Here is an 18,462-nt window from a genome sequence, read left to right as displayed (position 1 = left end):
ACCTGTGTCTCACAAATATCATAACCTCCCCTTCCTATGACCTACGTCAAAAGCTTCTGATACAATAACAGTTGCTGCCAAGCCACTGAAAGCCCCATTTGTCAACCTGCTGTCACCATCGATGGAGTCTCCCCCCCTACTCCATCATCCCAGGCAAAGTCCATGTACAGAAAAAGCCACTAGGAAGCCAGGGTCTCTGTTTTCCTATTTAGACCCTTCTCTCTCCCCAACCAGAGAAGCACAAAACTCTAGCAAGAGAACCCAACGCATCCCTTTCCACCAAACCTGCATGCCAATGTCAGCCTCAACTTACCTGTAACTGCTTCCCCCAAGATGACACCCCTCAGTGTTCCATGATGATGTCCAGAATGCATTTTCTCAGGACATAATGGATGCTAACATTTACTGACTACCTGCCACAAACCACCTTGCATTAAGAACTTTATATGCATTAATTAATTTAACCATCACAATGACTCTGTGAGATCGGATGTTATCATTTAAAGACATCCTCATTTAAAGATAAAAATGCTCAGAGAGATTAGAAATGTCGCTTATGGTTACTTCACAGTGCAATACATTTAGTGTTAAAGAACTCAGTCACCACTTAAAACACTGCACCTATGGAGGAAATTTCATTCAGGTGTCAACACTGACTTATAAAGAAAAAGGCACAATCCAGTTGTAAATCAGAGGTTGCCTAAATAATGGAACTTGCCAAGAATGACCTCAATGTTCTTAATTCTCATTCCAACAGATACACAACTAAAAAGCAAAGTAAAATTAGCATGCACTGAATATTCATGTATATTCACGTACCCAATACTGAGGGAGAAGTACGTTTTTAATTTTTTCCACTATGGAGTCACCCAGTCATATTACATCTTATAAAGGTTGATCTACTCCCTTAAAACTCAGCAATTTGAATAAACATCCTCCTACTCTGGTCTAGAACTTCTCGTAGGCCTTTGAGAAACAACAGAAAGTACATTTAGTTGGGCAAGGAGGCCCAGGAAAGGCTGGGAATCACTCATCCTTTATTACTAATTCGTAATGATTTCTATGAATTCGCCAACATATTTTTTTCTGACCCTATTTCTAAAAATTTTAAGTGTGCAGTGAAAAGCCCCAAAAGAGACCAGGAAGAAGCAGAGGCTCTCTCATCTAAAAAAAGAACCGGTAAGGAAGTATTTAATATTCAAATGAAGTAAAAGAGCTAATGCTTTGGCTAATGCAAGTTTTTTTAGTGACTACACCTGGGATAAACAACCCCAGGTATGGCTAAAACCCAAGGAGACAGTAGCACTAAGAACCGTTTCAGGCTTGGCCAGACTCTACTTTAACACCAAAGGGTGGGGGGTTGGGGCCCCCGCCATTCTTCGCAGATGGAATGGAAGCCAGGGAGAGACCTGGTCCCGTGCCAGGTCCATGAAAAGACTTGCGCAGGAATAGGAACACGAGTGCCCAACCTTTGTCACAATAAATTAACATTTAAATCAAATTTCAAGTTCTCAGACTGGTGAAATGCCAACAGCACTCTAGCTGCGACTCATTACATATAATTTGGCAGATGAGAGAAGGCAGTTTAGGGATTAAGGGGGGTGTCAACCTGAAAGGGGTTTCAAAAATAACCACCCCAAACCAGCAATTTAAATTAAGCAAACAGGCTGACTAGGAACTCTTTGCCCTGGGGTGAGTTCCTGAACATTGAAGTCTATTTATGGAAACAGCCGCATTGAGACAACAGTTCACTGCAGGTACCAGTAATTAAGCAGCCAATCTTCCTCTGTCATTACACCTGCCTCACCATCTTTGCAAATGTAAGGTCCAAGCAGGTTTGTATGGGTATGAATTTTTATACTTCTAGCCCAACTTCATAACCCCAGCGTGGGAAGAGGGCCAAACAAAGGCTGAGTTTGAGGCAATCGGTAAAAGTAAGTTACAGACCATTAGTACAAGTGGAAAACTCTGAGGACACAACTCCATTGCAGACCAAAATACAATAGAGTCAACCAACTGAGGAGGTGATACCTACGTCCATTTGGTCACTCAGGTACAGTTGTGTCCGCTGCACTGTCTTTCCAGCACCTGGGGGAGCAGGCGGCGGCGCCGCCCTCACCCTCACAGTGGAATCAGGATGCTGAGAGGCCAGTGCACGGGCACGACCCTACCTCCCTGTACCTGGACTGAGTTTCCTCACCGCGACTTCTGTCAGCAGCCTTGGTCTGGTTCACTTTGACATCTCAGTGACATCAGTTGGTTCATTTGCTCCACCAAAAGAAACTGACTTTTTGTCTCTGCAAGAGCCATGTTTACCGTAAGAATAAATGTCAGAATCGTCTGCTGACTCGAGATTTCTGTAAACTATCAGAAGCATTCACACGGGAAAGTTAAATGGGACACATGGAGAGCACAGACGATGCTTGTGTTTGACACTAGGTGGGAACATGGTTCCTTCCCAGGACCCCCACGGGAATCCTTGTTGTTCCAGGGAAGCCAGTTTTATTGCTTGTTCCAAGAATGTGGCACGTGGTCTAGACTAAGACAAGTGACACATTTCCATCTCCCAGTCACAGTTCTCGATTCAGGGCTGGTCACATGACTGAGCCTGAGGCCTGGATTATTAGGACAAAGGTTCTCTCTCTCTCAGGGTGGCATGATTTATAGGCGTGATATTTGGAACTGCTGGGACCACGTCTGCATCCATGACAGGACCAGTCTGAGGAGGACGGCAACACAGGGAAGAGGGCAAGGCAGGAAAACATCCAAGAAGAGGACTCATGTTAGAGCACTAATGACCCTATTTAATGACTTCACCAATCCCTGGATCAAACTGCACTGGAAGCCCAGCCCACCACTCTCAAGTTCTCAGTCAAGGAAGCCAATTGATTCTCCTTGTAATTGAAGCTGTTTGAATCAGATCGTTTGCTATTTGTAACAGAAAGCATCTTACCTAGTAACAGAAGCTGGTATCAGGAAGGGGAGTGGTATAAGTAATATGCTAACAAGCCCAGACCAACTGAGCCAAGGCCACCGGGCGGAGGGCACAAGGGACCTTACTACTACCATGGTCTGGCAAGGTGATAACTTTTGATATTTAATAATAAAACAGCTGATTAAACCATGGCCTGTTGTGTCTTACGACTTGGACCTTGTGCCTGCAATTTTAGAGAATTTGAGACAAATTCAGATACCAGAGGATGTGTTGGCTATTTCTTAAGGATTACAAGAAAAAGACAAGCATGCTGTGAAACTGGCCTCTCTGAAAGCCAGAGAGAACATATGGTCTTGCTATGGAGAAGTCCTTCTGCCTGGAGTGGGGAGGTGTGACCTATCCAGAATGCCAACTGTCTGTGGCCTGAGAAAGGGACAGCACCGCCACCACCCACGAAGATGTAACGTCCGGAGAGGCACCACCCACTCTGTTGCCTCTTACACTTCTTACCTGTGCCCCGGGAGAGTTTATTAACCGAGAGCTGAAATGCCCTGCAGAGCCCCAAGGCCAGGTCCAGGTGCCCAGAGACAAGCTCGCAGACCAAGTTCTAGGTTCGACAGCTTGGGAGTGAGCAGTATCTCCGGTTTTGGTCACTAGTCTATAGAAGCAAATAAACCTTAAAGGCCGACAACACTTTTAAAGGATCTATACTGCCAAAAAAGTCTGGCTGACAGCTGAATGACTTACAACTGCTTGATCCTGAACACAATGGACTCCAAGAGCTCCCACTCCTATCAACAACAACAACAAAAAACCCTGCTAAAACAGCGCAGGCCCCGACAAAGCCATCTTCCCTGGTGCTCACCTTAGATACGGCACAGAAGACAATGGTCAAAGGAGATCTGAAAGGACAGAACCTCTGAAGAGGGGATGGCTACGTGTCCAGCCATGCAGAGAGAGTTGCACCACACTGGCCGGGGCATTGTATTTTCTTAAGCATAAGTATGGTAAGAAAGGTGTTATGCAAATGGGGATGTTGGGCAGCCAAAGGGGAGAGCCATAGTAGACATTTGTCCTTTTTTTTTAAAGGGGACACTATCCAGTATACAGTCCTGTTCCTATTTGCACCTTATCTCACTTTCAGGGAGTCCCCAGTAACCTTGGGGTAACAAGTAATCTAGTAAGAAGCAGCACCCAACTCCCACTACAGAATTCAAAGGAGTCATCAGATCTGCTCTCGCACCACCCCAAGCAACACCGCTTATACACAGCCAGTCCCATCCTCCTGGGACTTGGAGTCTGGATGAATACGAAAGCCGGTGGTGATGGCTAGAGGTTAGACTCAGCAGTCACTGCAGCGAGAGCAGCAGCACGGTGACCAGCACGGCTTCTGCAAGGGATCCGGTAGCCTAGACTCCCAGCAGTTCCATGGTTCCTGCCTATCTCCCAAGTTGTATCTTCGCTGGTCTTCCAATCTCTCTGCAGTTCTGTGAGTCTCTACGTCATTTCTGCACTGCAAGCAACCAAGCTCCCTAGCTGGCGTAAACACGAAGTACAGTGTCCCACATATCATACCAGACCGCTGTTAAGTCTTCATTATTATGCACAACCTGACCTCTTTCTCCCACCCATGGTGAAAGCAATACAAACTACTGGGGAGCCTTGGAAAGAACCAGAGAGGAGCCTGGAAGCAGGGTCCCTTTATCCACGGTGCTGATTTAGCCAACCACCTGCACACCAAGTGATGCTAGGTGACTCCATGGCTGCCCCAGCTCTTCCCACCTGCTTGCCCAATCAAATAGATATAGAGTCACAACTATTATTTCCCCCACCTACCACCTATATTTCAACATACACTTACTTGTTCACTTATATCTTTTAAGGGTAAAAACACCGCTTAAAATATTGAAAGCATCACTTCAAAAATTCCTCAAAATCCAAGAAGACGCAGCACAAACATCCTCCTATACCATCTTGAAATGGCCATCTGCAACCTAACATTTAAATATAAGCAGTCCACTCCAGTCACCAACCTTAAATTACAAGTCACCTGCCATGTTAATGTCATCTGTGCTCGGGAACTTGGTCAAGACCAGCATTTCCCGACCCAACAGTCCCACACAGCAGGTACTAAACGACTACAGGAGCACATCCACATGAAGTGCAAGGTCATTCCACTATTTGATGTCAAAACAGCAATGCTGAAAAGCTATTCCAAATTAATCACTGAGGCTAAGCTGAAATATAGCCTCTGGTGGTCTCCCACATTATTCAAAGTTCTCAGGGTAACCACACATCAGAACAGGTATGTATTTTTAATTTGTAATAGTTGTACTGCAGAATTTGAAAGAACATTTGCAAATCAGACCTGAGGTTGCAGTGACTACAAGGATCAATATTAAGTTGTGACCATACTTTTAAATTTGGAGGAAATTTAAAGTAAAGTCATGGAAGCCACTCTTGCAGGAAAACTTAAGGAAAGCAGGAAACTATTGCTTTAATAATTGTAAATGAGGACAATTGCACATCCATCGGAGGGTCATCAACACTATAGGTCAGACAGTACCTTCAGGGAACCTCCTCAGCATACCAACAATCATTATTACCTACTGCAGTTCCACTCATTAACCTGCCTGTATGCAGGTTAATGTGTGCATGATAGCCCTTATTCTACAGAATCAGCTCCTTGGTGTCAAGAGTGGCACCTTATTCATCTTTATTTCCCCACAGGCATAGTGCACAACCTTTTTGCACAAGGTAGGCATTCAGAGAAACATGAGGGAAAACCAGTATGCACATTTCTGACTGACAAGGGAAGCATTCAATAATGCATTCTCACAGCTGCCAGGGGTGGGCCGGTCCAGTCACAGCCGACCAGAGGCGGGATAATGGCTGCAGCTCCAAGCCACTTTGATCCACTCCTCTAAAAACAGAATATTGTCAACAAAGGACAGGAAACAAAATTGAGCTATTTGGCTCCCAAAGATGAGATCACTAATGCTTTTAAGAACAACATGAGAAACACATTTAAGTAAGCAAACGGGGCCAATGTAGTAAGATTTCATGAACAAAATAAATCTTAGCAAATCCCAACGACAAAACAAAGGCAAAAGAGGGGCCAAGTCTATAGGAGGTGATTCAGTACCTAACCGAATGAGCTAAGTGACTGAGAAAAGCTGGAATTTCCTTCCTAAATCTCTTAAAACAACACAAAATCTCATCTTGGAGAACAGTTAGATTAAATTTCCATTCAATTCAGTTGAACCACCACTTCCAACGAGTCCTGTTGGTCTCTGGGATCGTGTTAAGTGTGAGGGAAGGTGTGTCCCTCACACTCACCACGATCCCAGAGAACAATCCAACCCGAGGAGCTCCAGGTCCTGCAACAGCCAAAAAACAAAATAAGCAACTTTTGAAATTTCAAGTGATCTTCTTAATGATGAAAAGAAATACATGCTCACTATAGGAAAAAAATCAGAAAAAAATAAATAATTAAGCCAAATTCAATACATTCATGCTTTAGTCTAAAAAATCCTTTGGATTCATTAGAGTCCCTAAGAAACCTGATTTTTATTAACCAACCAATTGGCCATCATTTCTGCTTTTATAAATTTTGATGAAGGTAACTTTGCTCTAAGGTGGGAATGTGAACTACAGCTGGCGGGGCTGCGACACCGCGGAGCTACACCAGCAACATCCCAGCACTTACAAACTCAGCCAAGCTGCATGGCCACCTGCCCCTCCGTCATTTACTGTATCCTTCCCCGATATGAGCAACCCATTTCATCAACAGCCTGCCTGCCAATCATCTCTACCACTGGGCAGTGTCTAACATCCAAAAACAGGTTCAAAGTTTGTATCTTCCACCATTTCACATAAAAATACAAAAAAAACCCTCCACAAAGTACAACTGACCCAGTGTCTCATCCTTGGCCTCTCCTTTCTCGATCTTCTTCCCCTGGTAGCCAATCTTTTTCGTTTGGTACATCACCTTCCTCACTCCCACTTCCATCCCTCCCCCTCCGCTCCCACGTGACTGCACTACTTGGCCTTCATCCCTCACCTGAAAGCAGGAGCCTGCACAATGGCCTCTCTGCCTTGTTGGGCCACCACAGCCCCCGCCAAGCCCCCCTTCCCCAGCCCATGAACCACACTGTCCAAGCTGCCTTTCTAAGTCTCAATCTGATCAGGTCAGTCCTGCTGTAAATCCTTCCATAACACTCCAGTGTCTTTAAGACCTTATTCAAATGCCTTAGCAGATTCTCAAAAAAAAAATGACATAAGGAATTTCCACAGGACCAAGCAATTCTACTCCAGGGTATGAAAGCAGGGATTCAAACAGCTGTCTGTACATCCACATCCAAAGCAACAGTCAAAAGGTGGAAGCGACTGAAGACTCCATCAATGGGTGAATGGATAACCAAATGTGACGCATACACACAATGGAATATTGGTCAGCCTTAAAAAAGAAGGAAATTCTGACACAGGTACAACGTGGATGCAACATGGACAAACACCGAACGACCGCATTTACATGAGGTACTAGAACAATCCAGGCCGTACAGACAGAAGGAAGAACAGTGGCTGCCAGGGCCTGGAGGAGGAGGAAGCAGGTAGTTGTTTAATGGGTACAGTTTCACTTTGGCGAGATGAAAAAGTCCAGGAGGTGAATGCCAATGATGGTTGCACAACACTGTGAAGGTACTTAATGCCACTTACATGTACACTTAAAAAGACTGTATGATAAATTTTATGTGATACTTCACCACAATTTTATCAGAGGTCACATGGCTGCACAGGCCGACTCAAACCTTCCCCTTCAGTCCCATCTTTCCCTGGCGAAGGCCCTCCCCCTCCTCAGCAAACCTCACACGACACACAAACATGCCAAGGCCACCACTGGCTGCTTCGCCCAGCACAGAGCTAACTAGGCTGTGGGTGTGTACCGGCCCAAACCATATCAGCTTACGAGGGCACAGCGACTGTCAGATGGCTGTGCGCACTGGACGAGGACGTTCACTGGAAGGAGGGGACAGGGTGTATCATTCCAGGGAGAGGAAGCCAGTCTGCGGAGAGGAATGAAACACACATGTGCAGAGAGAAGCAGTGACGACAGACTTCGTGGGACAGACACAAACGCTGCGTTAGGTCCTGAGATGGGCTCCAGTTGTAGGCGCTTGAGAGCTTCAGCTGAGCTGCTTGTCTTTTAAACAAACACCCCCTGACTTGAACCAGTGAGTAGACAGCCACTCCTCACAGGCGGCATGCTCGAGCAAGCCGGTACATCCCTGTGACAGTCAGTTCACTTGTCTCCTGCACCCACCCCCACCCCGAGGAGGCTTGAGTTCTCCATGGGTGAGCCCCACTGACTGGCAGCACACAGGACCCTGGTGTGGAGAACAAATGAATGACGTGCAGTAGAGAGACTCGGGCCATTCCTGTTTCCATCATCTCCTGCCTTCCCTCCATATCACAACTGAGCAAGAATGATCAGAGAGCCTCAGACGACACACCAAGAACATAAAAGATCAGGAAAGGCTCAGGCTAGAAGCCAAAGGGCAAGACGCTTTCTCAGTATTTATCAACTAAAGGGCAAGTGGAATAAAAACTGCATTCTCTAGAACAATTTACTCAATCAAGCAGCATGGTTTTTAAGAGAGTCAGAAGTAGCAGGCCACACGGAACCCCTGGTGCCTTGAAGGGCTGCCCAGAGTTTATATTTGGATCCTGCCATGCAGTTCCTCAGAGAACCTTATACATGGCATTTCCTTTACACAGTACAGCTGTCAGATTTTCCAATCCTTTATTCTACAGTTAAAGCTACTACATATTGAGCATTGCCCCCCCACATACCCTTTTTCTAAAGCTTTTTGTTAAGAGTATTTAATAGATTGCTGGTAGGATGCCTTTTGTAGAACCCTGGATTAGTGGGGAAAAAATCAGCCCACTCCTGGGCAAGTTCCATACAGTAAATTGTTGACTTGTGTTCAAACTCTGGATGACACACAGGACATGAAATGATCAGGCAGTGACAAAATGGACTAGATTTGAACTGGGAGTAAAAACAAACATCTGAAAGCAAATGGGAGCCCATAACTCATGAAACAGACTCCAACCTTGAAAAGCTCTGTGATGAGGAGAAGCAGTAAACTCAGCGTTCTGGTTATCACCCAGAGGGTGCCTCGGCACAGGCAGAGAGGGGCCAGGAAGGCCCGGTGTCAATGTCAAGGCCTGCTCTGTCTGGGCGTGGGAAGGCTGGCCTTATCAGCCGAAGCCATCAGCCAGGAGCCGGGCCGCCCTCAGTCCCTGCACCGGCCAGTTACTAGGTTTGCATTCAGAGAGCATCTAGAACTTTACAATTCATTCAAGTGACAGGTGAAAAAAGCTTTTTCCAACTATGGAAATGACAAATATATTATCTAGACTAATAAGAGGGATTGTCGAGTCAAAAATAACAGTGGCTGCTATGACAACATGGAAGGTTTCGGATTATAAACTACAAACTATCCTTTTTGGTGTCTGAGCAAAAATGTCTGAGGACCCCAAGCAAAACCTTTTTTTAACAGAGAGAAACGGACCCAGGTGTTGCACATCTGGCTTCCGAAAGAGCCAGGACAGGGAGGGAGCTTCCTGACCAGGCCGGGCATAGTATTTCATAGGTATTATATTATACACACCCTTCAATCGAATTCCTAAGTCCCCAGACTTTTCAAAATACCCCCCAGTTTTTTCAAGAGAAGCTTCATTTCTACATTGGGGACAGGTAATTTCCTACAGAAGTTTTGTAGCCAAGAGCTTACAGAGAGAATTCCCTTTTGATTGACCCCAGTATGGGACAGCAAAGGCTTTGGATCACAGACCCAGAATCAAATCCAAGAAAATTCTGACCCGCAAACTCGAGGATGACAACCTCCATTCCATTATGAGATTATCACACGGGCTGACAGAGAGAGCAAAGCCCCTCCCTCTCCGAAGGCTTTCACTGGTTCCTCCCCTTCCCAACGCCACCTCTGCCTCTGACCCGAAAAGCTCCTTGACTCTTCCTGTGTAGTCTTCTGGCAAGTGTGTCAGGGTAAATAACCCAGAAAGTCGCCTCATTTGCGACAGACATTTCATGGGTTCAATACCCCGAGTAGGAAACGCAGCCATCAGCACTGCCCCGCGGTCGGTAGTGGTCAGCACCCAGAGGAAGCTCCGCAGAGTCGTGGCAGGATCAACTGGCAGGGGCCCCTTCAGGGAATGACACCCACTCCTGAGACCTGGTCTGAATACCACTCCCGCCCCTTCTCCACCCCCCACTTCCGACCAGCTCGGCACTCCTCACCAGGCAAAATCCTAGAAGGTCCAGAACGAACAGCGAGCAGCCCTGTCTTTAGGGGGAAGCCACGGTCATACTGTCCTCATCACACTGGATGTCAGAATTAATGAGCTAATGTCTGAAAAGGCCTATAAGTCCCTGTGGGACAAGGTAGCCAAAAACTATAAACCACCGTTCGAGCCAGAAACACAAACTCGGCTGTTAATTGGGACACGAGATGTGCTAATTATAACCCACAGACTCCTCGATTTCTTCCCTGAAGGCAGAGTTTTAAAATTCCGTGAAGTCGAAAGTGTTTAGCTTGGCAAACCCAAGACCCTGGAACACCTCGATGGACATAAAACCGCTCAAATATATATAACTGGCAGCACACCCGACAGCTCTGGTTCTTCCTGACCAGTGTGCAGACACCAAATACGACCAGTGATCGTTAAACTAAATCCAGCAGCCGGGGAAAACCAGCCTCCTTCCAAATGAACAGACCTGTGAATCAGAGGGTCCCCATCTCGCACCACATGCTAACATCCTCACCAAAGTCCTCCTGACCCTTGTCCTCTTCCCCTGCTTACATCGATGGGCTTATACTTGCCCAGACCATCCAATCACTCAAGGTACACCCTGTAATTCAGAGAACAGCGGCTTGCACCTAGTAAGCACTCACGCAGGGTTTCTTGTACCCATCAGTTTTGGCGGCCCCTCCAGACTGGTTTTTGAAGACAACTGGCCAGACTAAGATGCTCACATAAAATAGCCTCGGATACACCAGAGCAGAACTACCTTCTTTTAAAAAAGGAATCGGTCAGGCTCTTTTCAGGGACAATGGAGGTAAATGTATGGAATTTAATGCTCCCTTGTTGTCTGGGCTAAGGAAGCGAGTTGCGTCTGAGGGAAGCATCAGCTGCTGCACTCCACACCAGACCACGGAGGGAAGAACGGCTAGCACGGCAACTCCAGGACAAGTCCCCAGAAGACCCAAGTTGCAGACTCAGCTCTGCAGCGAGCTCACAGTGGGACCCTGGGCACACTGCCAACTCTGAGCCTCAGTTTCCCCCAAGAGGTCAATCACATCATCTCCTACGATCCTGTCCCAGCTTCCATCATTAGTGAAATAACAAAAAAGGCTCATGTCTGGAAAGACTGTGTCCCCGCGTTTGGGGCTGAGCATGCATACTGGGTCTGGTTATAGAAAACTGTTAAAACCCAAAAATGCTAGTCCACGAGAATCTTTCTGAATGACAAATTTACTCAGAGGTAAAGGAAAACAACTCTTTTTATTCTGACCTCACCAGGAAGAAAACCAATGTATTAAGGGTAACCACATACTGCACAGACAGAAAAGCACAGAATCAACAGAATGATGGAGGCACACGTGAACGCGTCCTCTGTGTTTACAGCTGCGTGGTGAGCTGCAAACGGCATTGGCTATCTCGAAAACTTCATCTAGTTGTGAAAGCAGAAGGGGATCTGAAATGAAATAAGCTACATCGTAAAAGAGAAAAATAGCGCTGCTCAACAACATGCCTTCAGTAACGCCTCTGTGCTTGTGTTTCAGGAAAGTTCTCCAGATACTAAGAATCCAGAGGTCTAATACCTGTGTAATCAGAGAGAGATGTTTGTACATTTGCAAACATGAATGTTAGTTGAGAACTGATCAAACAAAAATAGCTAAGACGCTCCAAAAAAAAGACAGTGATAAAATAAACTGAAAAAGCAAAACTACATTGTCATTTAAAAAGAATTTTTAAAGAAAATGGCTTAACGACCACGGGTTATTTCAACTAAGCTGATTAAAATCAATCATATCAGAATTTGGAAGTATTTTCTGGGGCAATTATTGTTCAGTTTTTCTAAGGTTGGAAGCATTACTGAATTTAAAATCAAATGAACTGTTATACTTCTCTTACATATCTCTAAATATAGTCTAACTATATTCTCTAAAGCATTTATGAAGATATACTATACAGCAAATTACCTATAAGGCATGCCCTAACTAAATAATACTTTTAAGTCACAAATTAAAATATTCAAAGAAATGTGTGTCTACTAAGTTTAAATTTATAAATGTTAACTAAATTTGAATAACAGTTCTGCTACTTTCCAAAAGTTCTATAGGATATGGCAATATTTCATATTTATGTAAGGATACATACAAATGCCTCACACATCTATATATACATTTTCTCCCTTGAATATAGCATACAACCTGTAAAGCTATACAAAAATCAACTTTTAAAGTTCATCAGTTGGACCATGTATAGAGCCATACAATAAATTTTTACAAGAAAAGTTTGTAAGAAATAAAATATTCAATATTGAACTATGTCGTCATGCCTGATTAAGAAAAGTTCTTCTTCTACAAGTACTTTATCAAAAACAAAAAGGTTTTCATATTACATCATTACATTGTAAATCATCAAATTAAAAGGCTTTTATATCTCTCTGCCTTCCTACCTTATCTGTGAGATAAGGCCCCCAATTCAGAAATTAAAGCTGCTTACCAACTTTTCTTCTCCATCATTTTTGTCCACAGATTTAACTAGCACGTTAGTATTCAGTTCATACGAAAGGGAGAGACAAACATTCGTTGCGACAGGGAGAACACACTAAGTACAACAAATATTTTGCACACAGATAAGAAGGGGGATGGAGGTCAATATCCTGTGGCTAGGAAGCCGGCCTCAGCGTCTGTCCAGACTGCGGGACAGGATTAACCACGTGGAAGTCTCCGCTCTGCCCAGCGCTTCCGGTAGCACAGGCTGGGGGAAGAAAGAATTAGAGACACGTCTCCCAACTACTAGGCATTAGCTTTCTACCTAGGAGGAAAAAAAAATACTTAAGAGCAATATAACTAAGAAAACAATGCCCACATAGGGCAGATAATTCACCTCGGAGAAATAGAGAGATTGAGTGAGGTTTATCTTTAGAGGCAGAACTATTATCATGATATAGGAGGATCAGATAACGGATGGCCAAACAAACAGGTGGAACCTGTTCTTGACTTTTTGAGAATGAGTAGAATGTGGTGAAGCAGAACTTCAAAGAAAGAAGACAGAACATATGCAGAAGACAGTGACTAGACAGAAGATGGCTCGTGCCAGGTCCTGCCGGCCTTACAGCCGGGAGCAGAGGTAAGCTGAGGCAAGGCTGGGGGGGCTGCCAAGGAGAGGGGAGGGAGCCTTCCACAGCCCATCCCCCAGGTCCGCCTGCACTCACCACTGATGGCAGTGCGGCCGGTGGGCACCGAGCATGACTGAGGATCACTGGTGACGGACAGTCGGATGGAAAATAAAGCCGAAGACAAGCATTATAAATAATGAGGGGTCACCACAAAAACCTTTTATTCAAGGATAGAGACAACAAAAAATGTAAAGGAGGTTCAACCAGGGGACAGACCGTCTGAACTCACTGAGAGGGTGACCAGGAGCGGGAGGGGTCTGCTCTGTGCACTGCATGACCGTGGGCCGGCCACGGGGCAATGCCGACTGAGTCGAGCTGCTGTGGGATCACGTTTGCCCTGAAGAGCACCTTTGTCTAAATGCATACAAGGCACCATACAAGACAGAAGCTGGAATCCAGTTGGGGCACAAATTGAGTAGCTCAGGAATAAGAACTAGGGTAGGACAAAGAGAGATAAAAAAGAGAAAAAAACAGATGAATCTATCATAAAAAGTGAGAACCTAATTTGATGGAAGGTATAAGAGAGATAGGAGGGTTAAGAAAACTAAAGAGGCTCTCTCGTCCAAGTGTGTAAGGATTGACAGTTTAGCTGGCTGGTTTTTCAAAAAGCCAGATACAGCTGGAAGTCATTAAAAAACGATGCTGCCCTGGCTGGTGTAGCTCAGTGGATTGAGCACAGGCCTGCGACCCTGATGATCGCAGTTCGATTCCCAGTCAGGGCACATGCCTGGGTTGCAGGCCAATTCCCAGCAGGGGACACACAAGAGGCAACCACACATTGGTATTTATCTTCCTCTCTTCTTCCCTTCCCCTCTAAAGATAAATAAATAAAATCTTTTTAAAAACGATGCATACCTACACATATATCCTCACTGCAGGGCACTTTTTGTTTTGAGAGAGAGAGGAAGGGAGGTAGAGGGGGAGAGAAAGAGATAAACATTGATGCAAGAGCAACACTTATTGTTGGCTTTTCATACATGCCCCAACCAGGGATCGAACCTGCAACCTGGCTGGATATGTACCCTGACCAGGAATCAAACCCACAACCTTTTGGTCTACAAGACAACACTCTAACCAGCTGAGCCACACTGGCCAGGGTGCTACAGATATTATTTTAAATTAAACCCTATAAAGTTGGTTGCTTGCCAATTCTTGTGCTGTAGTGCTGAGGTCTTAAGTACATGTCCACTGACCACAGTGCCCAGGGGTCTTCCTTTTATCAACCACCCTAATGGCAGCATCCTCCAGGTCCAATTTCTTTAAAGAAGAATGGGACTATCGGGACACCTGGGAAGTGACGTGGGGCAGCCTGTATTACTCTTGACAAAGGCTCACTACTCCTCTGTGGCAAGATTCCACAGCCCTGCCATGCTGAATTCAGGCACAGGGCCACAGAGGCTTCCCGGCAGCCCCTCCCTCCACCACAGGGATCAGCAATGTCCCACAGGGATCAGCAATGTCCCGGAGGGGCTGTTCCATCACAGCGTCAAAGCAACGTGGAGCCAAGCCCCCACCTGACCTACGATGAACACAGGGTGATTGTGGATTGCTGCTTCGAGCCACTAAGATTCTCGGCTCTCACATGACCACAACTAAGCCTACCTATCCTGAAAGACTGGCAATACTGGTGGAAATAATTTATTTCATGATCCCCTAAATCAGCCTCCCCTAAATCAGCTATCGTCATTTTTAGAAACTTACCAGGTGGTTTCCAAACCACTGAAAAGAATTTTCATAGAAACAACTCTCTTTTGCACACATATTTAAAGTTGTTACATTAAATATAACACATACGACTGCTATAAGCAGGTCTGGCATAAATGCAGTTGAGTCTGGGCGAGTGCTTGTCTCCACTGGTGGACACGCACACTCAGGAGCTCGTCACAGCAGCTCTGAGCACTTAGGGTGTTACGGGCACCAGCTGTGTTTTTACTCAGGAAGAGAACAGCAACTAATCTAGCAAGTCTAGAGGTCACTAAGAGCTTGTACTGTTTCCTAAAGCTGTGAGCGTAGATGACTGTACAAGTGAAGGGTACTATCGTATCACCAGGTTACAAACCTGGCTGGTTTTCAGCACTATATCCAACTACCATATTTATTCTTCCCCAAATCCACACTCAGAAGAGCTTAAGTCATTTTTTTAAAAAGCACGAAAATAACACTTCAAACCCACAACCGGACACAGTCAAGAGTACAAGGTCACATGTCATTCCAATGACCTCCCTCTTAAAGATAGAAAGAATAAACATACAAGTTACTATTAAAAACTAAATTTGAGTTTCATATTTTAAAATTACATACTTTAAAACTGTTGACAGACAAAAATGTTCCTGTGGAGGTTGCCCAGCAAAATCTGGGTACTTCTATTTTAGGTAGACAAATAGTAATTTTTTTTTACTTTTTTTTTAATTGTCATTTTTTTTTTAGAATTTATTTATTTATCTTTAGAGGGGAAGGGAAGGAGAGAGGGAGAGAATATCAATGTATGGTTGCCTCTGGTGTGTCCCCTGCTGGGAACTGGCCTGCAACCCAGGCACATGCCCTGACTGGGAATCGAACCATGATCCCTTGGTTCACAGATCTGCGCTCAATCCACTGAGCTACACCAGCCAGGGTGACAAATAGTAATTCTATCCACAATTTATGTACTTTTAGAAATCAGATAACCTCTTCAACAAAAATATGAACTTTTATGTAGAAATCATACTGATGTATTTCAACAAACTATTGAAAGAAACACCATGTAAACTCATATACACCAGAGACCCCTAAACAACCAACCACACTTTAAATAACGTTTACTCACAAGTCCGCTCTGACCTCTTCACCAATACCATGCATGAAAAGACTCCCTCCTCAGCACCAAATAGGAAAACCTTACCCTCTACATAGTTTTAATTTAAAACAACAACAACAAAAATATCTGCAGGAGAAAGGCAATAATACTGTACCCACTAAAATAATTCTGCCCCAAGACTCAACTGGAATAGCTATGCAACACTCAGTCTTATTTTAACCAAGGTAGCCTCTTCGAAAGAAAGGAACCAAAACTAAACTCTCAAGAGAAAACCATTACATAATTTGTGAAATGAGGTAAACTCAAATATAAGTTTTGCTAAACCCTGGCCTAAATGACTGTTCCCACTTGGTGTGTGTGTGTGTGTGTGTGTTAAGCTACGAGATAAGCAACTGTGAGGACAGGATTACAAAATCGGTCTTATCATCAAATGAAATTCACTGCTGAGTTCACGTGACATACAGTACACCTGAGGAAAGACTACTTTACCACAGGAGACTGAGTGAAGTTGAGAAGGAAGACAGACAGAAGTGATTCCAGGAAGAGAAGAGAAAAGCCAAGGCGCAAACCCTGCAGAACCTGGACACCAAGAAACCAGGAGGTGAGGGGTGAGCCCTGAGTAGCACAGGTCACCAAAGCAAAGGGGCAAGTGTGTGACAAGAAGGAGCAGAAGGTCAACAGTAGACAGGATGAGGGAGTACAGGGCAAGGAGAAAGACAAGTGGGTCAGCAAGCTTGGACTCCATGTGGTAGAGGCTGAATTGTGTCCCCCAAATTCTCTGTGTCCCTCCAAAGTTCATATGTTGAAACCCGGATCCCCAGTATCTCCGAATGTGACCACATTTGAGGACAGGACCATTAAAGAGGTGATCAAGTTAAAAGGAGGCCATTAGGTGGGCCCTGATCCAATAGGACCATATGAGGACACAGCAAGGTGGCTCCCGCAACCCAAGAGGAGAGGCCTCAGAACAAAGCAAACCTGCTGACACCCTGAACTTGGACATGCAGCCTCCAGAAGTGTGAGAAAATAAATTTCTGTTGTTTAAAGCCACCCGGTCTGTGCACTCTATGGCAGTCGTCACTAACTCCTACACCATCTACAACCCCTTCTACCAACTCCCCACTTCTACCTCTTCCTCCACAACTAAGGCTTCTGACAGAACTAGCCGGGACAGCTGCCAACCTTCCTGGGCACCTCCAGCTCGCTAGGCATATGCCATTGAAACAGCCTCAAATAAAATGTCACCACCTGTTGGTGGCCTACTGCAACCCCCTCCGTGAACCTCTCTCCTGCTCTGGCTTCCAAGTGGCCGCTACTTCCTGTCTGTCCCCTTCCTACCCCCATCACTTCTTATTTTCCTGAGAAACTTTTCTGTCCTCTTCTGGACACAAAATAAACATTCCCCAGAATAAACAGATGGACACAAAATAAACATTCTATCACCCACCTTCCTCTACCCTCACTCCATCCTCTATGTGTTTCTAGCGACATGCACAGCAACGTAAACCATTACCTAGATGCTGGTGATCCTGCCATCGGCAGCTCAGGCACTGGCCTGTCCCTCTGCTCCGGGCCCTGCACTTCAAAGGTCTGCTGAACCGCACCCACCACCCGGAGGCCCTACATCCCATCCGCTTCGGCCTGACCGGCCAACCACTCCGGACACCATGCAGGCCAGCAACTTTCCCCGACCCACCAGTCCAGTCACAACACACATCTCCTGATCAAAGAGGAGTACGTAAAATAGTCACACAATCGCTGGCACAACCACCTTGTTCTCAATATCTATTGTAAGAGAATCATCCAAAATATGGAAAAGGCTGTACGTAAAAACAATGGTCATCACAGTATTGTACACAACCACAGCAAAGAGGCAGAAACAACCCAAATGCCCCATAATAAAGGGATGTTTAAGGAAAGTGTGGTGCTCAATGGCATAACACACACAGCTATAAAATTTATAGAAAAATAGGTATTCTATGATTACAATCATTTTAAACCATATTAAAAAAACACTTAGAAAGGAATATTTAGAAATAACCATAGTTGACATTTTAGAGTAGTTGGCTCAAGTGGTATCTTTTTTAGCTCCATTTTTCAAACTTTCTGTAATGTTCTTAAAATGACTCTCTAGTACAAAATATCCAAAAGACAGTTCTAGCAATTTTGGACTTTCTGAACTAGTTGCTTCTAAGATCAATGGGAAGTTTACTATAGAATTCCCTTCAAATGCCA

The 18,462-nt window shown here is 44.9% G+C and overlaps 1 protein-coding gene across 6 annotated transcripts in view; it reads right to left on the bottom strand.

Annotated features, from left to right (window-relative positions):
- MYO1B (myosin IB) overlaps window positions 1-18,462 on the bottom strand; it is a 169,237-nt gene that overhangs the window by 139,136 nt on the left and 11,639 nt on the right. Inside the window, exon 1 of one of the 6 annotated variants that reach the window (XM_037162932.2) lies at window positions 12,752-12,898. The exons of 3 other annotated variants lie outside the window; for them this stretch is intronic. The gene's annotated coding sequence lies outside the window, so the exon portion shown is untranslated. Of the gene's footprint in view, window positions 1-12,751; window positions 12,899-18,462 lie in introns of those variants that run through there. 2 more of the 6 variants (XM_037162936.2, XM_037162937.2) reach the window with 2 other exon arrangements.

This window comes from Artibeus jamaicensis, unplaced genomic scaffold (assembly GCF_021234435.1).
Source record: "Artibeus jamaicensis isolate MK-2021 breed Jamaican fruit bat unplaced genomic scaffold, CSHL_Jam_final contig_391, whole genome shotgun sequence".
NCBI lineage: Eukaryota > Metazoa > Chordata > Mammalia > Chiroptera > Phyllostomidae > Artibeus > Artibeus jamaicensis.
Note: the sequence above shows the minus strand (reverse complement) of the source record. Positions and strands in the feature narration are given on the sequence as shown.